The sequence below is a fragment of the Pleurodeles waltl genome, chromosome 7 (assembly GCF_031143425.1).
Source record: "Pleurodeles waltl isolate 20211129_DDA chromosome 7, aPleWal1.hap1.20221129, whole genome shotgun sequence".
In the NCBI taxonomy this organism is placed as follows: Eukaryota; Metazoa; Chordata; class Amphibia; order Caudata; family Salamandridae; genus Pleurodeles; species Pleurodeles waltl.
Genome location: NC_090446.1, coordinates 1,238,328,997 through 1,238,352,977, shown reverse-complemented (window position 1 = coordinate 1,238,352,977; position 23,981 = coordinate 1,238,328,997).

Sequence of the window (23,981 nt, the reverse complement as noted above, 5' to 3'; positions counted from 1 at the left end):
GGAGGGTGTCTGCCACAGGAGGTGGTAGCCCCCCACTCTAGACAGCAAGAGGGTTGCCAGGACCCCAAAGTTGCCCCTAAAGCAGCTCAGCCACCTGTCAGTGGAGAGCTTAGGGTGTGGTTCTGGGTACTGACAGCTGTCAGTAGCCTCTGCTGGGTGCTAGCCTTCCAGGCAGCACTGTACTTGGCCTGGGAGGCAGACCCCAGGGCCAATAGCAAAGTAGGCCCCCTGACCCTGTTGGTCATGGTGGGGTTGCTCAAGTGTTGGGTGACCTCTTTGGGTAAGCTAGGTGTTGCCCTAGCAAAGTTAGGAGTAGGGGAGGTGGGCACCTCACTACCCAAGTTGGCAGAGAGAGAGGAGGAAGACCCCCCTAGAGGGAAGTTTCAGTTTGAAATGGGTCCTTTCATTGTTGGGGTGGGTTCACTACCCAGAGGGAGAGACCCTGACAGGAGGATGTAAGGCAGAGTAGGCCCTGCAAAGGGACAGCCAGTTTTCTTCACTGTCTTCCTCGCCTAACAAGCCAGGAAGACTCTCCCAGGGTTGGGCTGAGTCTCCTGGGCGTGTGGGCTGGGGGGGGGGGTTGTGTGAGAAACTGGGGCTGATTGCAGAGGCCCCATAACTTTTTGCCCCCATTTTCCACTTTATGCTGGTGTTTTCCTGACTTTAAAGGTGCCCTGGGTACTGCTAACCAGTCCCAGGGCCTGTGCTCTGTGTAAAATGGATATGCAAATTAGGCTAATTATAATTGGCTAAGTAAACCTACCTATAAGTCCCTAGTATATGGTAGGGCATGTAGGTTTAGGGACCACAGCATAGGTGGTGCACACCTAGGTGCATTGCTGAGGTGCCCAGTGTCATTTTAAAAGCAAGCCTGCCTTGCTGGCTGCTTTTAAATTAAAGTTATATGCAAATTCGACTTTGGAATTAAAGGTACTTCCAAAGTCTTAAACTACCTTATTTTTACATATAAGTCACCCCTAAGGTGTGCCCTATGTGCCCCTAGGGCTGGGTGCCATGTAACTATAAGCAGGGACTTTATAAAAATAGATTTATAAGCCCTGGTGAGGTAAAAACAGCCAAATTCGTTTTTCCCTCATTGAAGTAAATGACCTTCATAGGCTAGAATGGGCAGACTTTATTTTAAATTTTAAAGTCTCCTTAAATGTTACATACCAAGAATTTGGTATCAAATTGATTGGTATAATAAATCCCACAACTTCCAGTTGTTGGATTTAATATAACTAGTCCAGGTAAAAAGTTTAGACTTTACCTAAAAAGTTGCCAATTTCAGCTCTGCATTGTTTTTGCTGCTGTGCTCTGATTAGCCAGCCTGCAGCAGCTTCTGCCAGGCTACTTTAATGAGGTGTGAAGTGGCCTGACTTCACACAAAGGAATGTGCTTGGGGGAGAGAATCTCCCCTCAGCAGATGGTGAGGCAGGAAGGGGGAGGGCTGCCAAACTGGTCTTCAAAGACAGAGAAGGACATTTGCAGCACCCAGCAACACCCCCACATCCTGCAACCCCAGACAGCTAGGTGCCCCCTTGATTAGATTAGGAGAGGGCAGGAGAGGGGTGTGTTTATGATTTTTAGCCACACCAGTGGGTGGGCTCAGCCAGATGTAACCTCCAAAAATCAGATTCATCCATGTTGGATTTTTAGAGACTGTTGCCTTCTGGGATGGATTTTTGCCACACTTCCCAGGAAGTGGTCATCACAGGGGGACGACCCTGTCCCTGATTGGAGAACCAGGGCCCCCCTGCTTTTCACCCAGGAGCAAGGATAAAACTGGCAGACCTGCACCCACACCTCAGATCCCCACCAAATTTCAAGAAGAAAGAACTACAAGAAGAAGAAGGACTGCCCTGCTGGACCCCTGGCCTGCACCTGGACCCTGCACTCAGAAAGACTGCACCAGCTGCACACTTGGGCTTCACCACAAGAAGGACTTTGCCTGGCTTCCACTGGTTCAAGGAGGGACTCCCTGTTTGCTACAGGTGAAAAATTGCTAACCAGAGTCCCCTGCACCAACTCCTGAAAAAGTGACCAGCTGACCACTGCCCAGTGGCCAAAAAGGAGTTTGCGCCAGGTGCACTCTGGGAATTGAAGTCCGCACTTCCCAAGGACCATCACAGAACTTCTGGACCCTTGGGGTGAGCTGTGGACCCCAAAAGAAGCTTAAAAGAACATCTGGGTGAAGCCCCAGAAGTTTGGAAAAGATTGGAGAAATTTTAGAAAAAAGCTCCATAAAGTGACCGACTCGACGCGGAAATTCTAGCCGGCTTGCCTCAACCGCGACCCGGCCTGACTTCGTGGTTCGTCCCGGTCAAGAAAAACATCCGAAAAAAAGACTAAGTCCGAACGTAAAAAGTTGACCGGGACCTTCCAGCCATCGTATCCGAGAAGGGCTCCACGGACGTCGGATCAAGATCCAGGTTTACCCCGGTCGAAGGATTTTCATCTCGAAAAAACGACTAAGTCCGAAGGTAGAAATCACCACCGAGGAAACCGACTTCGCGTATCCGGACAAGGGCTCCAGGAGGTCGGATCCAACTGGCAGGTTCGTCCCGGTGAAGAAAAACTTCAAAATAAAGACTAAGTCAGAAGGTAACTTTTTAACCGAGGCTTCCCGCGACCTGTATCCGAGCAGGGCTCCATCGCGGTCGGCCTGAAAGTTTGACCTTGTCCCGGTCCTGGTGCAACCAGATGACCCGATTGGCGCTTTTTGTTTCTATGCGCTAGAAAATAATAATACTTTAAAAATTCATATCTCCGGTTCCCCTGAACCGATTTTAATCGTTTTTGTGTCATTTTAAAGATAAAAATATAAGCTATTTTTATAAATTGGTTTTGGATTTTTAAACTGTTTCCTGTGTTTTATTTAAATACTGTTTTGTGATATTTGAATGCTTTACACTTTGTCTCCTAAGTTAAGCCTTGACGCTCGATGCCAAGCTACCAAGGGTAGAGCTGGGATTAATTTACTGAGACCTAACTGTACTTTTGTGGAGGTTTGTGGCTTGTTGCTAGGTGTAGGTACCTACCTGCCCTACCAATAACCCATTTTCCAACAATATCCCTAAACACCCCAGAAATGGAAGCCAGGATGGCATTTCAGGCCTGCCACTGCTGCATGGCTTCCTGGCGGTTGTCCCTTTGGACCTTTGATAGACCCCCAAGACTTTGGAGATAGTCTCCTGGTCAGTTGTGTCCCTTGGAGCCTTCATCCTCTGGCCCACACCATTCCTCCAACTTGCCCTACCCCACGTACCTGTGCCCCGGCACAGTGTGCCTACTCCCACTGATGGCATGACCATCATTGTCAGGGTGACTTAAGGAGATTCAGGTACCTGTACAGGTGGGCACAGGATGGAAGAGGCTGTCTTTGGGACACAGGTTTGGGGAGAATGGTTGCCTGTGAAGTAGATAAAATAGGGCTGGGAGGAGTTGATGTGGGCAGGATGAGGCTGACAGTAGTTGACAGAGCATGTGTCCCTGATGGGCCAGCTTTTTCCTCAGTGTCCAGACATTGAAGAGTGTTTTCCTCACTGGGGTCTTCATCCGAAGGGGTAGTGCCAGTCTCTGGTGTCTTTTCCATGTTGAGAATGGCAGGGTTACTTGTAGGAGAAGTGGAAAACACAGTTGCTGTAAATGATGCAAGAAATGATGTATAAATTTGACAGCTAAACATGGTATGTGAGATGGACACACTGCTTTTACATGATCCTCTGAAATGACAATGACAGCTGCTACTAAATTTGGGTTAGAGCAATGTGGGACCCAGAGATTTGCAATTGCATACACGCTCTAGGAGTATGTTGGTGTTCAGATGACTGCTGATACCCTCATGTCTTGTCTGAGTAAAGACACGACAATGTACATTTCTCTCCTAGTAAGGTGTATGGCATCATTGAGTCAGCCAAAAGCAGAACAATGTACAATTGTGTCATAGCTGGCACAAAAATAGGAGTTGCCATTTGACCTGGGCCGCGGTTTGGATGTACTGCAAGTGCATCCAGTTTGCCATTTAGTTGCCCCCCCCTCGGTGAGTATAATACATTATTAGGAAGCTTTTCTGAGAGGCCAGTTTGGTATGGGACACAGCTGTAACTGTGATTTGCTTCTAAGGGTGCTGGTAGTGGGCCATTGCATTACTGTCATTGCCATGAACTGTTAAATGGTTGGGCAATCAGGATGGGTTACTTTGATTATTAGTTCCACATGCAAGACAGTTTAATTTAGTGCACTGTTCTGGTTTTCTTACATGTGGAACAGTGCCTGCTGGGGGTTGTAGTGCTGTCAGCTCATGTACTTCACATGCCAGACACAAACACTGTGGCCCCAGGTGAGTTTGGTTTACAGGTGGCATGCCAGAGAAGGGTATTTAGACATTTGAACACAAGGGTGGTGGGTGTTTTGGTCATTGAGGTAGGGAAAGGTGATCAGTGAGCATGCAAGACAAAACATTTCGGTGATATGAATGTTGTAGTGACTTACCAGACTCCACTCCCCCAGGTATTCCTGCCAGGCTCGCAGGATGCAGAATGTCCAAGACCTCCCATGATGTGAAAGTGGGGGAATAGATGGGAGCCCACTGCCAGTCTTGAGAACTGGCAGCTGGTGCCTGGATACCAGGGAACATATCTCCCCCCTGCGGTCATTACACCTCTTCTTGATGTCCTCCCTTATAAATGTGTAAATGCCTCCAGCATTCACCCTGTCGACTATCCTTTGCCCCAACTCAATTTTTCTGGCTATTAATGTTTGCAGGACCTGTGCTCTGAACAGGTGTGGCTCTACCCTGACAATTTCATCCACCATGACCCTCAACTCATCATCAGTAAAACATGGATGTTTTTGTGTGGCATGATAGTGGTGGTAAAGATGGTGAGGTAGTGAAAAAAGGATGAAAAAATGTTATTGATGAGGTGTGGGTGCTGTGATGTGAGTGGGTGATAACTGTTGTGTATTGTGTGTGATAGTAAATTTTGTGTTGTGTATATTGTGCAGGTGTGGTATGTGTGCATAGTGAAATGTGGATGGGTGCCTCATCTTGCTATTTGTATCTCTCCAAAATGTTACTTGTCTGTGGCTGTGAGTGGCGTTCTGGTTGCAAAGGATTGTGGGTTGTGCAGGGTGTGTTATGTAGTGCAATGTGGAGGTTTGTCGGGTGTGTGAATGTGTGTCAGGTGTGGGATATTCAGACTGTTCACTGTGGTGTAGTGTTCTGACTGATGTGAGCTCAGACCTCCGTGGTTTACACTGCCAATGGTTTCCTACCATGGAAGAACCGCTCTCATGATTTGTAGATTATAATATGATCGGATGATTATTGTTGGGATGGCGGTGCTGGTGATGGGACTGCCTCTTTTCCATCCTCCAGTGTCCTGGCAGTTTCAGGATTTTGGTTGTTTTTTGGCAATCTTTTGGCAGCTGCCACCGAGGGGGTCTTACCGTCAAAGACCACCAAACTCATAATGTGGCCCTATATGTGTGCTGCTGGCATCCATCCAAAAACTATATGCATAGTACAATGTTAAACGCATCCCACAACAGACTCCCGTCACCGGGGAAACCTCTCTAGAACAATGCCAGGACAACTGTGAAATCTAAGTATGCTTAGTGCAATCTTTCCATCCTTATGGCAACGGAGTGCTGTTAGTCAGCACAGATGTCTGCAGCGTCAGCAGCGGGAAACCACTTATGTGAAAGAATACTCTCTGTCAATGCGGGCTGAGGTTCAGCCTCCATACATCCAAATACGGTGGTAAGAAATCCATCAGCTTGTTGGAATACTTGAAACCGCCACCACAGAGGGATGACAGAAGTCCTGTCAAGATCTAAATCTGTCCATTAGACTCATTCAATCAGTGGATCCAGGATACTGTAAATGACATAGGGCCTGATTTAGATATTTGTGGACGGGTTACTCCGTCCGGAAATCTAAATCCTATATAGAGTAACCCGTCCTCCAATATCTAAATCTGACCCTTAGGGGCATATTTATACTCCGTTTGCGCCGAAATTGCGTCGTTTTTTTTGACGCAATTTCGACGCAAAACTAACGCCAACTAACGCCATATTTATACTATGGCGTTAGAGGCGAATAGCGCCAAAGTTCCCGGAATGTGCGTCATTTTTTAGCGTGAACCCCTTCCTTGCGTTAATGATATGCAAGGGAGGCGTTCCCGTCTAAAAAATGACTCCCAGGCCTTTACGTGATATTTATACTCCCGGGCAAAAGAGACGCCCGGGAGTGGGCGTGGCTAAAAACGGCGCATTTGCGCCGCTTTTTAACGCCTGGGTCAGGCATGGCGTTAAGGGACAAGTGGGCTCAAAATGAGCCCAGAGTGCCCTCCCCTGCCCCCAGGGACCCCCCCTGCCACCCTTGCCCACCCCAGGAGGACACCCAAGGCTGGAGGGACCCACCCCAGGGACATTCAGGTAAGTATTTATTTTTTTTTTTTTTAATAATTTTTTGTGGCATAGGGGGGCCTGATTTGTGCCCCCCTACATGCCACTATGCCCAATGACCATGCCCAGGGGACAGAAGTCCCCTGGGCATGGCCATTGGGCAAGGGGGCATGACTCCTATCTTTACAATGATAGGAGTCATGTTGATGGGGGATGGGCGTCGAAAATAAATGGCGCAAGTCGGGTTACGACGATTTTTTCGACGTAACCTGACTTGCCCCATTTTAAGACGCCCATGCGCCATTTTCCCCCTACGCCGGCGCTGCCTGGTGTACGTGGTTTTTCTCGCGCACACCAGGCAGCGCCGGTCTGCTTGCGCCGGCTAACGCCATTCAATAAATACGGCGCCCGCATGGCGCTTCAGAATGGCGTTAGCCGGCGCAAAACTTTTTGACGCTAAACTGCGTTAGCGCAGTTTAGCGTCAAAAAGTATAAATATGGGCCTTAGTATGCCCCGGTCTGGTAGATGTCTTTCTATTCCCTATGCACCCTTGTTTACAGCTAGCTTAGCCAAAGAAAAGCTCCATTGCAAGCAACTTCAATGTAAATATTGTATAGCCAATAAATCTGAGGACTTAAGGCTAGCCCAGAAATTATATCACAAATCTATTTGGAAGGCCAAAAAGTCTTATTTTACCACCCAAGTGGAACTAGTTAACTTTGACCCTAAAAAAACCTTGCAAATATCTTAGTTCGTCTTAAAACCCAAATCTTTGCCAAGGGATATTCTCTCTTCAAAATCTCTTCGTGACAGGCTGCCAAATTATTTTGAATAAAATATTTTAATGATTCAACATGGCTTTGAGGTTAATCACCCTGAATCAAGTCAGTCACAAGGGGAGGCATTGACTGTTTTGTATACCCACTTCGTCCTTCCTGCTTTTCAGTAGATTTATTTGCTGCAATTGCAGCAAACTGTGCTCTCCTGTAAGTATGGGTCTTTCTAAATTCAGGCTTGTCCTTTATTCTCCATTGGTTATTTAAACAGTAAATCTGATTATAAATCAGATCCTAAATATCTCACTTTTTCTGGCTGAAGTTCTAGTGCCTTGGAAAGTGGAAGTGGTGAAATCTCTACTAAAAAAAGTCCTTGGCTGACTCCTTGATTTTGGCCAACTTTAGATCCATCTCGCTGCTCCCTGTACTAGCTAAAATCCTAGAAAAGATTGTAAATGATCATTTTCCTGGAAAATTCTAAGGTGTTACATTTTTGTCAATCTGACTTTAGACCTATGCATTCTTCAATCTGCCTTGCTAGAGGTCTCTAAGACAATCAAGATGACGCTTGACAATTGCAACAATACTGTCTTTATCCTGTTGGATCTATCAGCAGCATTTGATACAATCTCTCACCCTATACTCCTTCAGCAGCTTCTGGATATTGGTATTACCGGCAAGGCTTGGTTTTGGTTGAAATCTTTTCTAGCTGACAGGAACAAATGGTCTTCATTGGACAGTATTTATCTGAGAAAAATCTTTACCTTTTACATGTTCTGCAGGGCTCACCACTCAGTCCATCATTATTTGATATATACATGGCCTCTTTGGTATCTTTGATCATCTCATTTGGAATCTCAGCTACCCCCTATGCTCTTGACACACAATTGATATTATATTTGGATAAGAATTATTTTGGGTCTGAACAGAGCTTCAAGAACTGTTTTAGGAGCATTATTTGATTGAAGGAAAATAACCATCTAAAATGTAACATTGATAAAACAGAAATTATTTTCTTCTGGAAGTCTAATTTGTTCTCTCCTGCTATGTAGTGGCTGAATTCTGTGCCCCCTCCTCCATCTACAGTGGAATTTGCAAAAAATGTAGGACTCAAGTTTGATAATGCACTGTTCTTTTGCTCACAAGTACTGTCAGTAGCTGGCATGTGTTTACCACTGATCAATCACTGATTACATTCTTAACTAATTTTTTTGACTTCCTCCCTCTAGCTGCAAGGAAAACAATGGTTTATGGCCTCATAATTTCAGGGCTTGATTAAAGGACGATGTAGTTTCACCACAGAAATGTAAACTCCATGCGCTTTAGGATTGGATCGACCTCCGCAGGAGTTTACGTATCTGTGGTGAAATTACATTGTCCTTTCTTTATACTGGAGTACCTGACTAGCGTTGGATGTGCTGGATGAAAAAGATTAAGCAGTGCTTTTCTAAACAACAATTATTGTGATTCAATCCACTTTTACCCATTGTCCTGAGGATGATCTCATGGACGGTTTGAGCCTTGGGAGACAGAAATGTCAACGTTATACTCTCCATGACGCAATTTGTTGAATGAGCTGCTGGAGTCCATTTGAAGTGATTTCTTATTGTTTGAAAAACTGCATATAGGACTCAAACCTTTTGTGGTTGGAGAATCAGGAAGGTTGGTGCTCTCCTTCTGTCCCTTGGATGTAAAGGGATTGGGAACTAGAGGGGCCACCAGTGCGTTTGTATAAAAACACCAAACGTTCTCTTTGTTGCTGTGCTATATTGCTAAACATACTATTAGAAAATATATGAAACTTCTTCATTTTTTTCAGAAATTAAGGACATGCTGTTTGAAGATTTATTCATTTATGGAATTTGATTTATGGTTAGAATGACATTAATAGTATTTAATATCACTGAAATATTTGTATGCAAATGATTCTCCATGAACATTGTGTGCTTTACAGACTAGCAGGCCTGCAGCGCTGACTGTGCCACTTATTTAAGTAGCCCTTTGAAAATGCCTCAAGCCGTCCATTGCAGAGCCTGCATGTGCAGTCTTAAACTGCCATGTTAACCTGGTAAAGTAAACTCTTTGCCAGGCCCAAACCTTCCTTTTTAATCCATATAAGTTACCCCTAAGGTAGGCCCTAAGCAACTCCAAGGGCAGGATGCTGTGTATTTAATAAGTTTGCTTTGTACTTTTAAGTTTTACGTGTCCTGGTTGTGAAAAACTCATAAATTATTTTTTTACTACTGCAAGGCCTACCTCTTCCATAGGTGAATATTGGGATTACCTTATGGTACAAATGGGGTCTATAGTTGGCAGGGGTATGCACCCAGTCCAAGGAAGGACCACAGTCCTAGTAGTAGGTGGAGTAAGTAGGAATGTCTGCAATTGTAGTGCTTAGAAACTTAATGCGCCAACAGGGCTATCTGTTGAGGCTAGATCAGAGTAAATCCAAAGTTCAGGGCGATCATGATGGAGTTTGTGCTGGCTTCTGGCACCAACCTTGTCCCACTGAAAATAGTACCTAGGGTGGAGAGTTGCGGCAATGGTGAGGATATGATGCAAGGATCACAGGAGGCGATACACCTTTAACTATGTGTTGTTGTCTAGCTGCGCAGCCTGCAATGCGAAAGTGATGCACCAGGGTTGATGGTGATGCAAAGTCCTTCTTCTGCGGTGATGGGTCAACGCTGAAGAGAAATGCGGCGGTTCTGATCCACACTGTGACAACAATGTATGGATTTTCTCAAAACACAGCTGCAGAACACAATTACAAGAGCCCAGGACTGGATTGGCACCACTTGGCAGTGAAGGACTCACAGCTGGCAGAGTCCAGAAGTTGTAGCAGAGGTGAGTGAAGTATTTGATGTCCCTAAAGCTTCAGAGCAGGAGGCAAGCCAGTGAACCCTTGGAGTCACTTTGGTTCTGGGGATGTAGAGATACAGGTCCAGTCCTCACTTCCAGGCAAGTAGGGCAGCAGGCAGCAGGGCAGACACAGCAAAGCAGGAACACAGCAAAGTACATCAGAGTTCCAGCAGAGTGACAGTCCCTTCAACAGCATAACAGGCCTTTTTCCTAGCAGAGTATCTTCAGGTCCTGAAAAGTACTGATTTTTTGGAGTTTGGGCTCCAGTGCGTATACCCAGTGGTGCCTTTGAAGTGGGGGATACTAAAGGCTCAAAGCTACTAATGGTTTTGCATTTCCAAATCCTAATAGAAAATCACAAATTTGGAAATGCAAAACCAAGGATGCATATGGGCATAAGGCCCTCCGTGATGCACCCCAAAAAAACATGGTGCACATATATAGTGCACAAATGCCATAGGGGCAAGTGTGAGCTATATGACATCTTAAAAAAAGCATTTTTAGGTGTTTTGTTTAAATTACACATGGTTACCATTGGATTGGTTCCGATGGTAATACCATTTCCTAAATGCCCATTTTGCACGCATTTAAGAAATACTTTGTACATGTGCTTAGAAAATCACAAATAGGAAATCCCTATTTGTGATTTCCTATTTAGGAAATCACAAAATGCAAGTTCTACTGGGCAGAAATCGCATTTTGCGACCACGTTTAGGTCAAATTCAGATCAGCCCTAATATGAAAGCTTTAGTGCAGTTTCTCTTTGTTGTCAAGAAAATCAACTAATCATTTAGACCAAAAAAATCCTCTGTGATGACGGCCAGTGGTATGTATAGGGTGCTTAATGTATTCAGCAGCTGGGGACGTCAAGTTTCCACCAAATGTCCATTATTTGCAACATGTAACAGGTGGAAAGGAGTAGATAAAAAGGCAATCTCTGGTTGACTGTGAAGGAGCTATTTAGTAAGGCCCTTAGCCTGATGCACCAACTTGCTTCTGAAAGAAAGAGCTGAATAGGGTAAGAGAGTGCTGAATTCCTGTTGACAAGTGCCTTCTACAATGGTTTTCAATTTGAGAGTTAAATAGTAAAACATGCATTCTGCAGCACACATAGAAAGAGCAAAATGCCAGACATGATTGTTTTTGTGCAGAAAGGTATACTTGATACTATCAGTGAGATTTCAGAAGTAGCATCGGAAATTCCAATACTGAAATAGTAAGTAAAACTGTTCTTGTTTGAAGATTTTCTAAACCCCTAGAGATATATTGGGGTTGTTTTAAATTTTGACAGTCAGTCTACCTGCCCACCTGCCTGTCAGAGTGGCATTATTAACTACCGCCCACCAAATTTAGAGATCACCGCTGGCTCAGCAGGGATCTTCAACACTTCAGATGAACCTCCAGCATGGTGGTTTATATGAAGGCACCACAAGTTTGGTAGACATTTGCCATTGGTGAGGTCTTTCACCAACCTGTTTTTTCTTTCAGAAATAAACTCCCACCCTTGGAGATAGCAAAGATTTCTCAAAGGCTGGGGGTGTCATTGATATATATTTTTTATCTTTGACTGCTAGGTTTTTAGTAGTGGATACAGACATGAAGAGAAAGACATCACACCCTCCTAAATCCTGCGGGTGGTCTGAGGTCTTTACTCTGGTGGCTTCTAGTCTGTTGGGCTATCAGATTATGTTTTCAGATGGTGGATCCAGGAAGCACACCATCATTAGAAATCTGATTGTCCTCCTGAATCAGAATAGAGTGGGCAAGCTGAGGGTTCCGCTGACAGAGTATTCCGTCACATTTAAACCATGTCCACCAAACTTTAAATCAGGTTCATAGTTCCATACAGAGTAAAAAATGTATTTTAAATTCTTTTAAGAAGGGGAAAAGATAGCAAAGATTCTGTAGTTGCATGTTTCAAGTTTGTCTCCTTTTGAATATTTGATGCTAAAACTCAGGAGCTCAACAGGACGTCTAAAACCAACTATTCAATTTTTTAAGGACCTCACCAGCTATAGCATCCTTCCTTTCCCCACTGGAAGATTTGTAGTTTCATAAAAAAACAAAAGTAAACCCTCTTAAATGGTGTGAGTCATTAGGCTTACCTGACCCTTGCTCTATTGCAATGGTCATGAATTTGGTCAATGTTTGTTTGCAGTTACTTACTTAAGAACTTTAATAGTTCCCATTCTGACAACCTTTACACTTCTTAAAAGATGTTAAACAAGAGGACACATTTCCATCATCCATATCCATAAGAAGTGACATCACTGGATTACTCATCATCCATCTGCACAGGAAGTAACATTACTCTTCCCTCCTCCCAGGCCTCATTAGTGGCAGCTATAGCATGGATAAGCCATTGGTGTGCCAAAAGTGTGCCAAAGGCAAGCCAATCTGTGCCCATTCAAGCCTGGACCTCACCCATCTCCAGGAACCCTGATCATCCCGCTCTCACCCATACCTCATTGCAACCATCCACTTCATCAAGCCAAGCCGCAGCTCACCATGCTGCTGCCTTGCTGCACAACACCAAAGGAGTGTTCTCCTGTGCTTCCTGCAAGTTTTTGTGCACTTACCCTCATCCAACACTCAACGTACCCACAATGAATGCATCCAACACCTCACTCTCACACAGTCCTGAATACTTTTCAACATCCACTCACTCACCAAACACACCATAGACATCTGGGAACTGCTTCATATTACCCCACACCTACTTTTCCTCATGAAACCTGGTTAAACCCCCCATGGGCACCTGATATAAGCCCAGCAACCCCTCAGGCTACAAGATTTCCTGGCAAGATAGACTTAACAAGCCTAGAAGCAGAATCACCATCATCCACAAGAATGCTCAGCTGCACCACATCTATAAATAATTCATCCTCCAACATGGAACAGCTTTTTTTCAAGTTCCACATTACAACCAACTTCATCTTAATTGTCACGTTCATCTACAGATCACGCCCCAACTTCACCAACATCATCGCAAACAACATCGCACTACTCCTCAACCTTAATGCTAGCAATTACATTGAGACCTGACTTCCATCTTGAAGACCACACCAGTCCCAACTCAAAAGCACTCATTGAAGACCTTGGAAGCCTAGGCCTCACCCAACAAGAAAAGGAACCCACCCACATAGCTAGACAGACTCCGGACCCTATTTTTACCACCTTCGGCAGCATCTGAGTTGATGAGCTAATACCAGTCTCATGGACAGACCATGCTCTCATCAAGTTCAGCATCCACATCCCTGTCCAATGCACATGCACCACCTCCAAACCAGCCCACTGAAACTGGAAAAGCATCATTGACAGGGAATAGAACGTTTATCGCAACACCCACTGAACTGAACACAGCAACAGCCTCCTAAAAGCTATCAAGAATTTTAGCAATTGAATCACATCCTGCATGGACTTCCTAGACCACCTCAAACACAGTAATACAAGATCCAGACACCAGGTGAGTTGGTTCACAAAGGAATCTCAGACTGATGAAATGACACTAGAAACAACTTGGACACAAATGGAGAACGAGCCAGGGCAATGCAGACAGGGGTATGTTCAAATGTGCACTGAGGCGATACCATCAAATGACCTGGAACATCAAAAGCGTCACTCTGGCAGACCACATCGATACCAGCACCAACAGAAGCAAAGAAATGTTCACCATTGTTGTAGGGAATAGAGTTACTTGTTAAGGGAGTTAAACCCTACTCAAGCAGCAATCACAACTGCTGTCAGGGTGAGGTCACAAACAACCCTAAAGTAACCTGTGCCTATCCCTCTGGTAGCTTGGCCCAAAATCAGTCAGGCTTAATGAGAGGCATTGTGTAAAGTATTTATGCAGAATTGCAAACAGTAATAAAGTTAAAACACAACATAAAAAAATTCCCACATCAGTATGCAAAATAGAGTAGAATGTCATAAATTAAAACTCCAATGACTAAAATCTAATCAGTAAAACCAGAGATATGCAATTTTAAAGATTAAAGTGAAAACAGTGCTTGGAAGCACAAAGCGCAAACTGTGGCTATCCCGACACCCTGGACTAGGACAAAGTTACACGGTTTTGGCTGACCGTGATGGAGTACAGGCCGGGTATAGGGACTAAGTTAGGCCCATTGAACCAAGTACATTAAATCCTGGTTGCCACATCTTGTGAGATCCTGCATCTAGGATATATCACACAGCAGTGGATCTGATAGGCTGTAGGCTGCAAAGCAAGGTTATGTGTTGAGGATGCAACTTGCAGCTGTGATTCTGAGGAGCTGCTGGGTTCAAATGTGAGTTCCTGCATGGAGGTTGAGATGTGCAGCTGCAGTTCTGAGGAGTTGTGGGGCTGCAATGTGAGGTCCTGCATTGCACATTGGTGGTTCCGAAGGGCTGTGAGTTCCTGCATCAGGGATGTGTGGCACAGTGGGAGTTCCAATACGAAGCTGAGAGGCGATGGGTTGTGCTGGATCGGTTCCACTTGGAGCACCTTCAGGACCATTTCTAAGGGTCCAAGACTGGAGTGGCACCACTTGGGAGGTAGAACTCACAGCAGGTTCAGCCTAGGTGCAGGGCTCAAGGAGGTTGGAGACATCTCTCGCCCTAAGGCTCTGGCCAGATCAGTCAACTAGCCCTTGGAGCCAATCTGGTGGTCTTGGGATAAAGATGCAGGTCCAGTCCTCACATAGGCAGCAGGGCAGCAGAATAGTAGTCTTTCTTGCAGAGCAGTACAGTGCTCCTACTGAGTCTTCCACAGGTCCAGAGGTGTACGGAAGAGTTGGGTCTGAGGGTCCAGTGTTTATATGTGGTGCCCACATTAAAGTTGGAGATGTTTCTGGGGGTTTCCACTCCCAGAGGTTTTTGCCACTCTGTTGGACTGCCTTCCTGCCCTGGCCCCTCCTTTTCTGGGGCTCAGAAGACTAGTGTAAAAACCTTTGTGAGTGAGCACAGATATTTGAGTCCAGATGTTCAAGGTTGTTAGAAGCCTGTTATGCCCCTGAGGCTTCATGTCAGGGGGCCAGCCAACTAGCCCTTGGAGTCACTCTGGGGTCCTAGGTTCAGAGGTGCCGGTCCAGTCCTTCTCACCTAGACAAGAGGGCAGAAAGACAGCAGGTCAGCACAGCCGGACAGCAGTCCTTCATTCTGTTTGAGTCCACAGGTTCAGGGTTGTACTGAAGAGTTTGAGCCATAGGTCCAATATTTACACCTGGTGCCCTCTTTGTTCTTTTCCTTTTCCTCATAATGTCACCATTGAGCATCTGCTAGATTACCGCCACCTTGTGTGCTCATGGAAAACACGTCCCTCTAGGCCATGGGATGGGATGAATTTCCCAGCCGAACCGAGCCAGAGGTGACTAATCATCGGACAAGAAATCATGTCAAGCACATCAAAACTTCATCACATCCCAAAGCCCTTCCCCATTCCCCTTTGCTTCTCTTTTTTCTACTTCCTTAAAAAAAAGGACAGATCTTTTCCAAGCATGCCAATTAGGTGCAGAGGTTTGAGCCCAACTCTTGCAAATTTCTCTCCGTGCGAGTAGTATCAGGTAAAACACCAGGCCTCTATCGTGTGGACTAAAAGGGAGGCAGCCCACTTCCCGAGGTGCTATTCCAAACATGATCAAACGGGGGCTTACCTCACTAACAGTGCCCAAGGAGTCAGAGATTGTCTTACCCACCGCCATCCAAAATTCCTCCAGTTTCGGGCAGGAGGCAAACATGTGGACATCGTCCACCTCGCTACAACCACACCACTTACATTCGGAAGTTGCATTGCCTCTTATCTTTGCCAATTTCAGGGGCGTCCAGTACACTCTATGAAGAGTAAAAAAGTGTTTTCTTCTTAGGGCAGCAGACTTAACCACAGAATATAAAGTAGCAAAGGATACTTTCCATAACTCCTCCAGCTCCTCATCCGGCAAGTATCCACTCACCCGGCATACAGTGGTTGCATGGAATCCTCCACTGCTGATAGAAGATACTGGTACCATTGTGCTGCTTCCTTCTTTAAGGCTCCCAGTTTCTGGAGGTCTAATTCCATTTGGCTTGGTTTGGGGCCCACACACCCCTGATTTTTAAGCCACCCATTCACCTGATCAATCTTGAATCTGGATATAGTCCCTTCTGTCCTATTGCTCCAAAACTCCCACATCAACCTTTGTCCATCGTTGACTAGCTGTCGCCATCTAATAAACCCACTTTGTTTTAACCCCTACGGTGCCTTGGATGAGGTTGGTCTCGTCGCAGCACACGGTTCCCGTGTGCCTGGGACGAGACCACCTCGTCCTGCACTGGGCCCACGGGGAAACGCTAGCGCTCCCCCCATGGGCCCCCCACCCACACCCCCAAGTCGAGGATGGAAGGGGAATCCCTTCCCCTTCCACCCCCGAACCCCTCTCGGCAATCTGATGACGTTGGCGCGCACACAGTGCGCCGATGTCATCAGAAGCTGCCGAGGATGAGCTGGAAGCCATTTGCTTCCAGCTCAAGGGGAGAGAAGAATTAAAAAGGTAAGTCTCTCTCTTTTGGGGGTTTTGGGGGACTCACATGAGGGGAAAGGAAAGAGTTTTTTCTTGGGCTGTGTGTGGCTGGCTGTTTTAGAAGTTACCACACAAAAATGTTTTGGGGGAAATACCATGAGCGTTTCACGGTTGGCATTACTGTCATGTATTTAGTTAGAGCTTTTGTGTTTGTAGTTTTGTACATATTTTATAATTAGTTAGTGGTTTCTTTGTTGTTCATAAACAAAAAAAGTGATGGTGGTGTGCGTGGGGTGGTGCTTGGCTGGTGGTGTGGGTGGGGTGGCTCTTGACTGGCGGTGTGGGTGGGGTGGTGCTTGCCTGGCGGTGTGCTTGGGGTGGAGCTTGGATGGCGGTGTGCTTGGGGTGGCGCTTGGCTGGCGGTGTGCTTGGGGTGCCGCCTGGATGGCAATGCGCGTGGGGCGGCACTTGGCTGGCGGTGTGCATGGGGTGGTGATTGGCTGGCGGTGTGCGTGGGGTGGCGCTTGGCTGGTGGTGTGGTTGGGGTGGCGCTTGGCTGGCGGTGTGCTTGGGGTGGTGCTTGGTTGGCGGTGCCAGCCAAACATCAGTCCACACACTCCCATCAGCTAGTGTGACTGCTGTATCAGGCATGTGGGCGTATCTAAGTGATGGGCCCTTGAGTGGCACTGTCTGTCGATGCGAGTGTTGTAATGTGCTGGGTCCGTGGCTGGCGGTGTGAATGGTCTTGTGCATGTCATGTATGAAAAGTGTGTGTATGGACTGTAAAATGGCTGGTGCCTTGTCGCAGCTTTACAGCTCACGAGCTGTGAGTCATCGGTTCCGTTTTTTGGCCTTTCAGTTATTAACAGTGCATTTCACTTTTGTGAAATCTCTTGTTAATAAAATTTGATCTACTGAACCATCACTCACCCTTGTGCCAAATCCAACCAGTATGTGTGGTACAAATGACAAAACCTGCTCGGCTGTAATCAGGCGTCGCAGCACACTTGTGACATGCTAGGTGTCTCAGGTGGGATCCCGATGATGAAGCATGCCACCAACTTGGTTGGTGGGTGAGGGGTCTTTTTCACAAAACCTAAGTGCATTTCTTTTCACAATTCTAGTGTTTGGCACATCACGGACGTACGTGGACACATCAAAATGATATATTGAAAAACTACCTGTGTTTGGGGGGGGGAGAGGGCACCTATGTTTTTGGTTCTGGGTGAGGCCTTCATCTAGGGAAACCTACCAAACCCAGACTTTTTTTAAACTAGACACCCCAAGGAGTCCAGGGAGGTGTGGCTTGGGTAGATCCCCCAACCCAGACTCATTACCCAGACTCCTCTGCAAACCTCAAAATGTGCTTAAAAAAGCATATTTTCCTTACTTTTCTTAGTAGGATCACCGCTCCAGCACAAAATTCCTACTCCCCAGCGTTCCCCTCTGTCTCCCAAGTAAAATGACACCTCACTTGTGTGGATCCCCAAAGCAGAGTCAGCCTAAAGATGTATAAAGGAAGAATATGTGCTTATCAACTCGCTGTGCTATCCCCTCAATCTCTACAAGTTTTTGGCCTTTTCCTGTCGCGGGCACTAGGCCCTCCCACACAAGTGAGGTATCATTTTTATCGGGAGGCTTGCGGAAACGCTGGGTGGAAGGAAATTTGTGGCTCCTCTCAGATTCCAGAACTTTCTGTCACCGAAATGTGAGGAAAAAGTGTTTTTTTAGCCAAATTCTGAGGTTTGCAAATGATTCTGGGTAACAGAACCTGGTGAGAGACCCACAAGTCACCCCATCTTGGATTCCACTAGGTCTCTAGTTTTCACAAATGCAGAGGTTTGGTAGGTTTCCCTAGGTGCTGGCTGAGCTAGAGGCCAAAATCCACAGGTAGGCACTTTGCAAAAAACTCCTCTGTTTTCTGTGGAAAAATGTGATGTGTCCACGTTGTGTTTTGGGGCATTTCCTGTCGCTGGCACTAGGCCTCCCCACACAAGTGAGGTATCATTTTTATCGGGAGACTTGCGGGAACATAGAATAGCAAAACAAGTGTTATTGCCCCTTGTCTTTCTCTACATTTTTTCCTTCAAATGTAAGAGAGTGTGTAAAAAAGACACCTATTTGATAAATGCCCTGTAATTCACATGCTAGTATGTGCACCCTGGAATTCAGAGATGTGCAAATAACCACTGCTCCTCATCACCTTATCTTGTGCCCATTTTGGAAATAAAAAGGTTTTCTTGATACCTATTTTTCACTCTTTATATTTCAGCAAATGATTTGCTGTATACCCGGTATAGAATGAAAACCCACTGCAGGGTGCAGCTCATTTGTTGGCTCTGGGTACCTAGGGTTCTTGATGAACCTATAAGCCCTATATATCCCTGCAACCAGAAGACTCCAGCAGACGTAATGATATATTGCTTTCAAAAATCTGACATCACAGGAAAAAGTTACAGAGTACAATGCAGAGAAAAATTGCTGTTTTTTTCACCTCAATTTCAATATTTTTTCTTTATTTCAGTTGTTATTTTCTGTAGGAAACCCTTGTAGGATCTACAAGAATTACCCATTGCTGAATTCAGAATTTTGTCTACTTTTCAGAAATGTTTAGGTGTCTGGGATCCAGCATTGGTTTCATGCCCATTACTTTCACTGACTGGAAGGAGGCTGAAAGCACAAAAAATCGTAAAAATGGGGTATGTCCCAGCAAAATGCCAAAATTGCATTGACAAATTGGGTAGCTGATTCAATTCTGCCTGTTTCTGAAAGCTGGGAAGCTGGTGATTTTAGCACCGCAAACCCTTTGTTGATGCCATTTTCAGGGAAAAAAACACAAACCTTCTTCTGTAGCCCTTGTTTCCCATTTTTTTGAACAACAAAACGAAATTTTCACTGTATTTTGGCTAATTTCTTGGCCTCCTTCAGGGGAACCTACAAAGTATGGGTACCTCTAGAATCCCTAGGATGTTGGAAAAAAAGGACGTAAATTTGGTGTGAGTAGCTTATGTGGACAAAACGTTATGAGGGCCTAAGCGCGCCCTGCCCCAAATAGCTAAAAAAAGGACTGGCACCTGAGGGGGAAACGGCCTGGCAGCAAAGGGGTTAAGGGCAAAGTTAGACTGTCCAGTAAACACTCAGGTCCCCAGTGAGTCCCAGATGGGGGATAACCTGCTATACTACCTGATACCTAGGAGGGATCTAATCTCATACCAGATGGTAGCTGCCACCCAAAAGTATTTCAGCCTAACTTTCTTGAAAAATGTTGGCGTCCCAAATTTCTAGGAAAAACCTTCCTTGGGTAGACCTGCAAGCATTGCTCTAAAAACAACCCCTAGTGGCGACTCATCTAGATTCATTAACAAAATCCAATTATTCTTCAGCTGGTAAGTCCAACAATAAAGCTCTAAACCCTGCAGGGCCAATCCTCCTAAACCAACCTTCCTCATCTATTTTTCCAAGATAAACCAATATTTCTACTAGCCCAGGTAAACGAGGTTATCTTCCCTTGCAGTTTTAAAATAGCTTTTTTATCAAAAGTTAGCAGGATAATATCGAACAAAAAGGTAACTTTTGGCAGGATAGACATCTTCACTAAATTGATCTGCCCATATATAGTAAGTGGAAGATTAACAAATTTTTTTAACGAAGCCCTGACCTCGCTGGGCACCTTCTCCAAATTTATATCTGCCATTTTCCCCAAATCCTGTGTTATTTTTATGCCTAAATATCTCATTTAAGAAACCCTTCTAGGATCCCCACTATTATGATCCCGTGTCATTATTTCTGTTCTTTCTCGCTTACCTCATATCCAACAAGCTTTCAGAAAACCCTGGCTTCTCCCATAATATTCGGAAGGGTGGATGTAACATCGGAGACATATATCATTAAATCCTCTGCATATAAAGAGACTTATCTAGAGAATTCACTTACCACAAAAGCCTGTATCTGCTCATTTAATCTCAAACTCTCTGCAAAAGGCTCAATATAAAGGTAAAAAAGAACAGGTGAAAGGGGGCAGCCTTGTCTAGTCCCTTTTTCTATTTTCATTTCTGAAGATAGGCTACCATTCACCAAACTTTTTGCAGTTGGTGCGCTGTAAATCCTTGCAAACACATTTGTTAGAGATTTGTCTATTCTAAAGTGGGCTAATACCGCCATAAGATATTGCCAATTCGCATGGTCCAACGCCTTGGCGACATCCACCGTCACAACTGCTAGTGGTAAATCCAGAGTTGTGGCCAGATCAATGGTACTGATTAAAGTGTGAATAAGATCTCTCATATTCCTACCAGGCAGGAACCCTCTCTGATATTGGTGTCCCAAATAGCCCGCAACTTAATTTAAACGAGTTGCTAAAATGATAGTAAAAACTTTGTAATCACAGTTAAGGGACGATATTTGGGGGTAAGATTGACATTGTAAGGGATTCTTATCCAGCTTATCCAATATTAATGAGATTACAGCCTCATTCCAAAAGCTCGGAATTGGATCACCCTCTAGAAATATGGAGTTAACCAATTGTACCCAGACTGGAACCATATCTTCCTCCATCATGTAAAAAAGTTCACTGGGGATCCCATCAGGCCCTGCCACTTTTCCTTTCTTCGTCTTTTGAATTGCTGCCAAAATCTCACTACCAGTAATCTCCTGCCAGAAAAATTGATCCTGCTCACTAGACAGTTTCGGAAGATGTTTGTGACAAAGCCACACTTCTACTGCATCTCTGCCTGACTCCAAACTTTCTCTATATAACTCAAGGAAGAAGATTTTAAAAGCAGCTTTCATCTTAGAGTTATCTTCAACAACCAACCCAAGTCTCCAACCATGATCTTCTTGGTGTTATTCTGGCGCGTTTCCAATCTAGATTTCAAGGCCCACAACTTCCCACAACTATCCTCATATATTACATCCCAGGCTCTACTAACCTCCCATTGCTGTGACACCTTTTCCTCCATCATAACCCTGAACTCTAGCTGGAAATCTTACAAATCCTTCAACATTTTCGCCCTTCCTGCCTCATTTAATGTGTTGGTTTTAGCACCTCTTCCATTCTCGAAATCTTTTCCTCCAATTGGACCTGTTGTAATTTCTCCCACCTTTCCCGGTGGGCCTCTAGACTATTTATTGCCCCCTTAACCAAGCCTTGTAAGTATTCCATATCACATGTTTTGGAGCAGATGACTGATTCCAGAAAAAAAACAACTCCTTAGATAGTTGTAATATCTTATCAACTAACTCTCCTGTAACAACATCCTTCTATCGATTGTCCACCTCCTTTCTTTCCATACATTCTTCTGTCCAGTTTTTAACAAGAAGGCTGAATGGTCTGATTGATGGATCTCCATGTCCTTTCTTTCCATGAAGAAATAATCTAACCTTGAATAATGTCCATTCTTTTTACTGTGGAAAGTGTATTCCCTGCAGTTCCTTTTCATTCTCTGTAGAACATCACATAAATCACAATGTTCCATCATATCCAGCAAATAAGCTCTCATCTTTGGGGAGCTAATTTGTATCCTCTCTGAGGACCTATCTAGGGTATTATCCAGTAAAACATTAAAGACCCCTCCTAAGATGATAGGGTCCTTGAAATGAAGAAGGTTTGCAAAGAGCTGAGATAACAAGGTGATGTCATCCACATTTGGTCCATAGTAACTTACTAAAGTGTACAAGGAGTCATAAACCTTTATTTCTGCAATTATCCATTGCCCTCCTTCATCCGCCTTATACCAAACTAACCTCACCCCTGACTTTACATTTAGTACCAGGGCAATTCCTTTAGTACAATATATTTGAACTGTTGCTACTATACTCTCCACCCATCTCTGCTTCAAAAAAAGATCCTTACATTCCTGTGTCAGGAGCTGCATCTCTTGAAGCATAATTATTTGGGCATTGCTTTCTTTTAAATATTGCGAAACTATTTGCCGCCTTTTAGTAACACGTAGCCCGTTTACATTCCAACTGAGGATCACCAAAGTTTTTGACGTATTTATTTCACCCAAACCCATTCCTTCTGTTCCAATTCCTGTCATAACCCGTAGCCTATATATCTAGTTAGTGCTTCACTCTGGCTACTAATCACCTGCCTAAGATTGAGGACATACATTTTTTATTTTCTCCCACTGATTCCCACCACAAGTGTCCCCCCATAGGAAACCTCCCAACTAAGTTGCTAGGCATTTCCTGATGCCTGTTTTGCCCAACCCTAAGGAAAACCCATCAACACTCATTCACACTTTTAATTTACGCTTGGGTGCCCCCCCTCTTTATCTGAGCAATAAAGTCGCCAACATCTGCTGGGTTAGAGAAGTTGTGCATCTTGTTTTGCCACATGACCTTCAAGATTGCTAGGAACCTCAGTTGTGCCGTAGCTTCCAAACGTTTTTAGATCCTCCAATCTTTTTCCCAGCTCCCCCTGTCTCTCGGCCATCTCTTTAGAGATGTCAGATCTAATCCTGAAAGTTACCCCTAGCGCTTGCAGTAAGCTTGATTTCAGCACTAACCCCAATATTTTCTCTTTCACAGAATATGAGAGAAAATTCACCAGAATCTGCAGATTTTTCTGCCCAGGGTGTTGTTTAAAAGGGTCTCTATGCACTCACTGAATTTCTGCCTCGACGTTATCCATCAAACTGTCTTGCAGGAAATAATTTTTCAACAAGTTTGACTACAAATGTTTTAAAATCCGCCCTTCCATCCCTTCTTCCACCCCCAGGATTCTGACGTAATTTCTTCTAGCATTATTTTCTATTCTTTCCAATCCAGACTTCAGACGTGTCACCTCCTGGGCGTTTTCTTGTAACTCAGTTTGAAGGCCCTGAAACCCTTCTTCCAAGTCCTGAGTATGCTGAGTTAAGGTCTCTATTTTAGCTTCTAAGCTGGAGCAGGTAGCCTGAATCCATTTTTGGTTTACCTCCGAGATTGCAAAGCGCTATTTAATCTGTTGAGTTAATTGGCAAGCATCTGCTGAACCAGATACCACAAACGTTAGGCCCTTCATTCCGTGTACCTAAGTCTTTTACTTCCAAGGGCTCACACTGCGTACTACTCTCTCCCGTAATAACCGCCCTTTCGGGTGAATCAAAGAAGTCCACAGCCTAATATGCAAATGTATCATACATTGTCAGCATTGTTATCACTGGGATGTCCACAGTGGTAGATGACTCCACGGAGTCAGTTCTCCCAACTTCCATGTCTCTTGTTTCGTAACTGTGCTCTGTTGTATCCTTCTGCTTCGCCCTGTCCTCACAGATGCGGCCACACACATCAGTTTGAATTTTAAAGTAAGTTTTTATAGAGGGAGTAATTCTCTGAGAGTTTTTAGCTAAAAGAGCCTGTTTCTCAACTGGTATATCCCCTGCTACTGTTTTTGCAGAAGGATTTTTAGAGTGGGGGGCCTTAACTGAAGGACTCCTTGGCCAAGGTTAAGTTACTCTAACAGCCAACCTT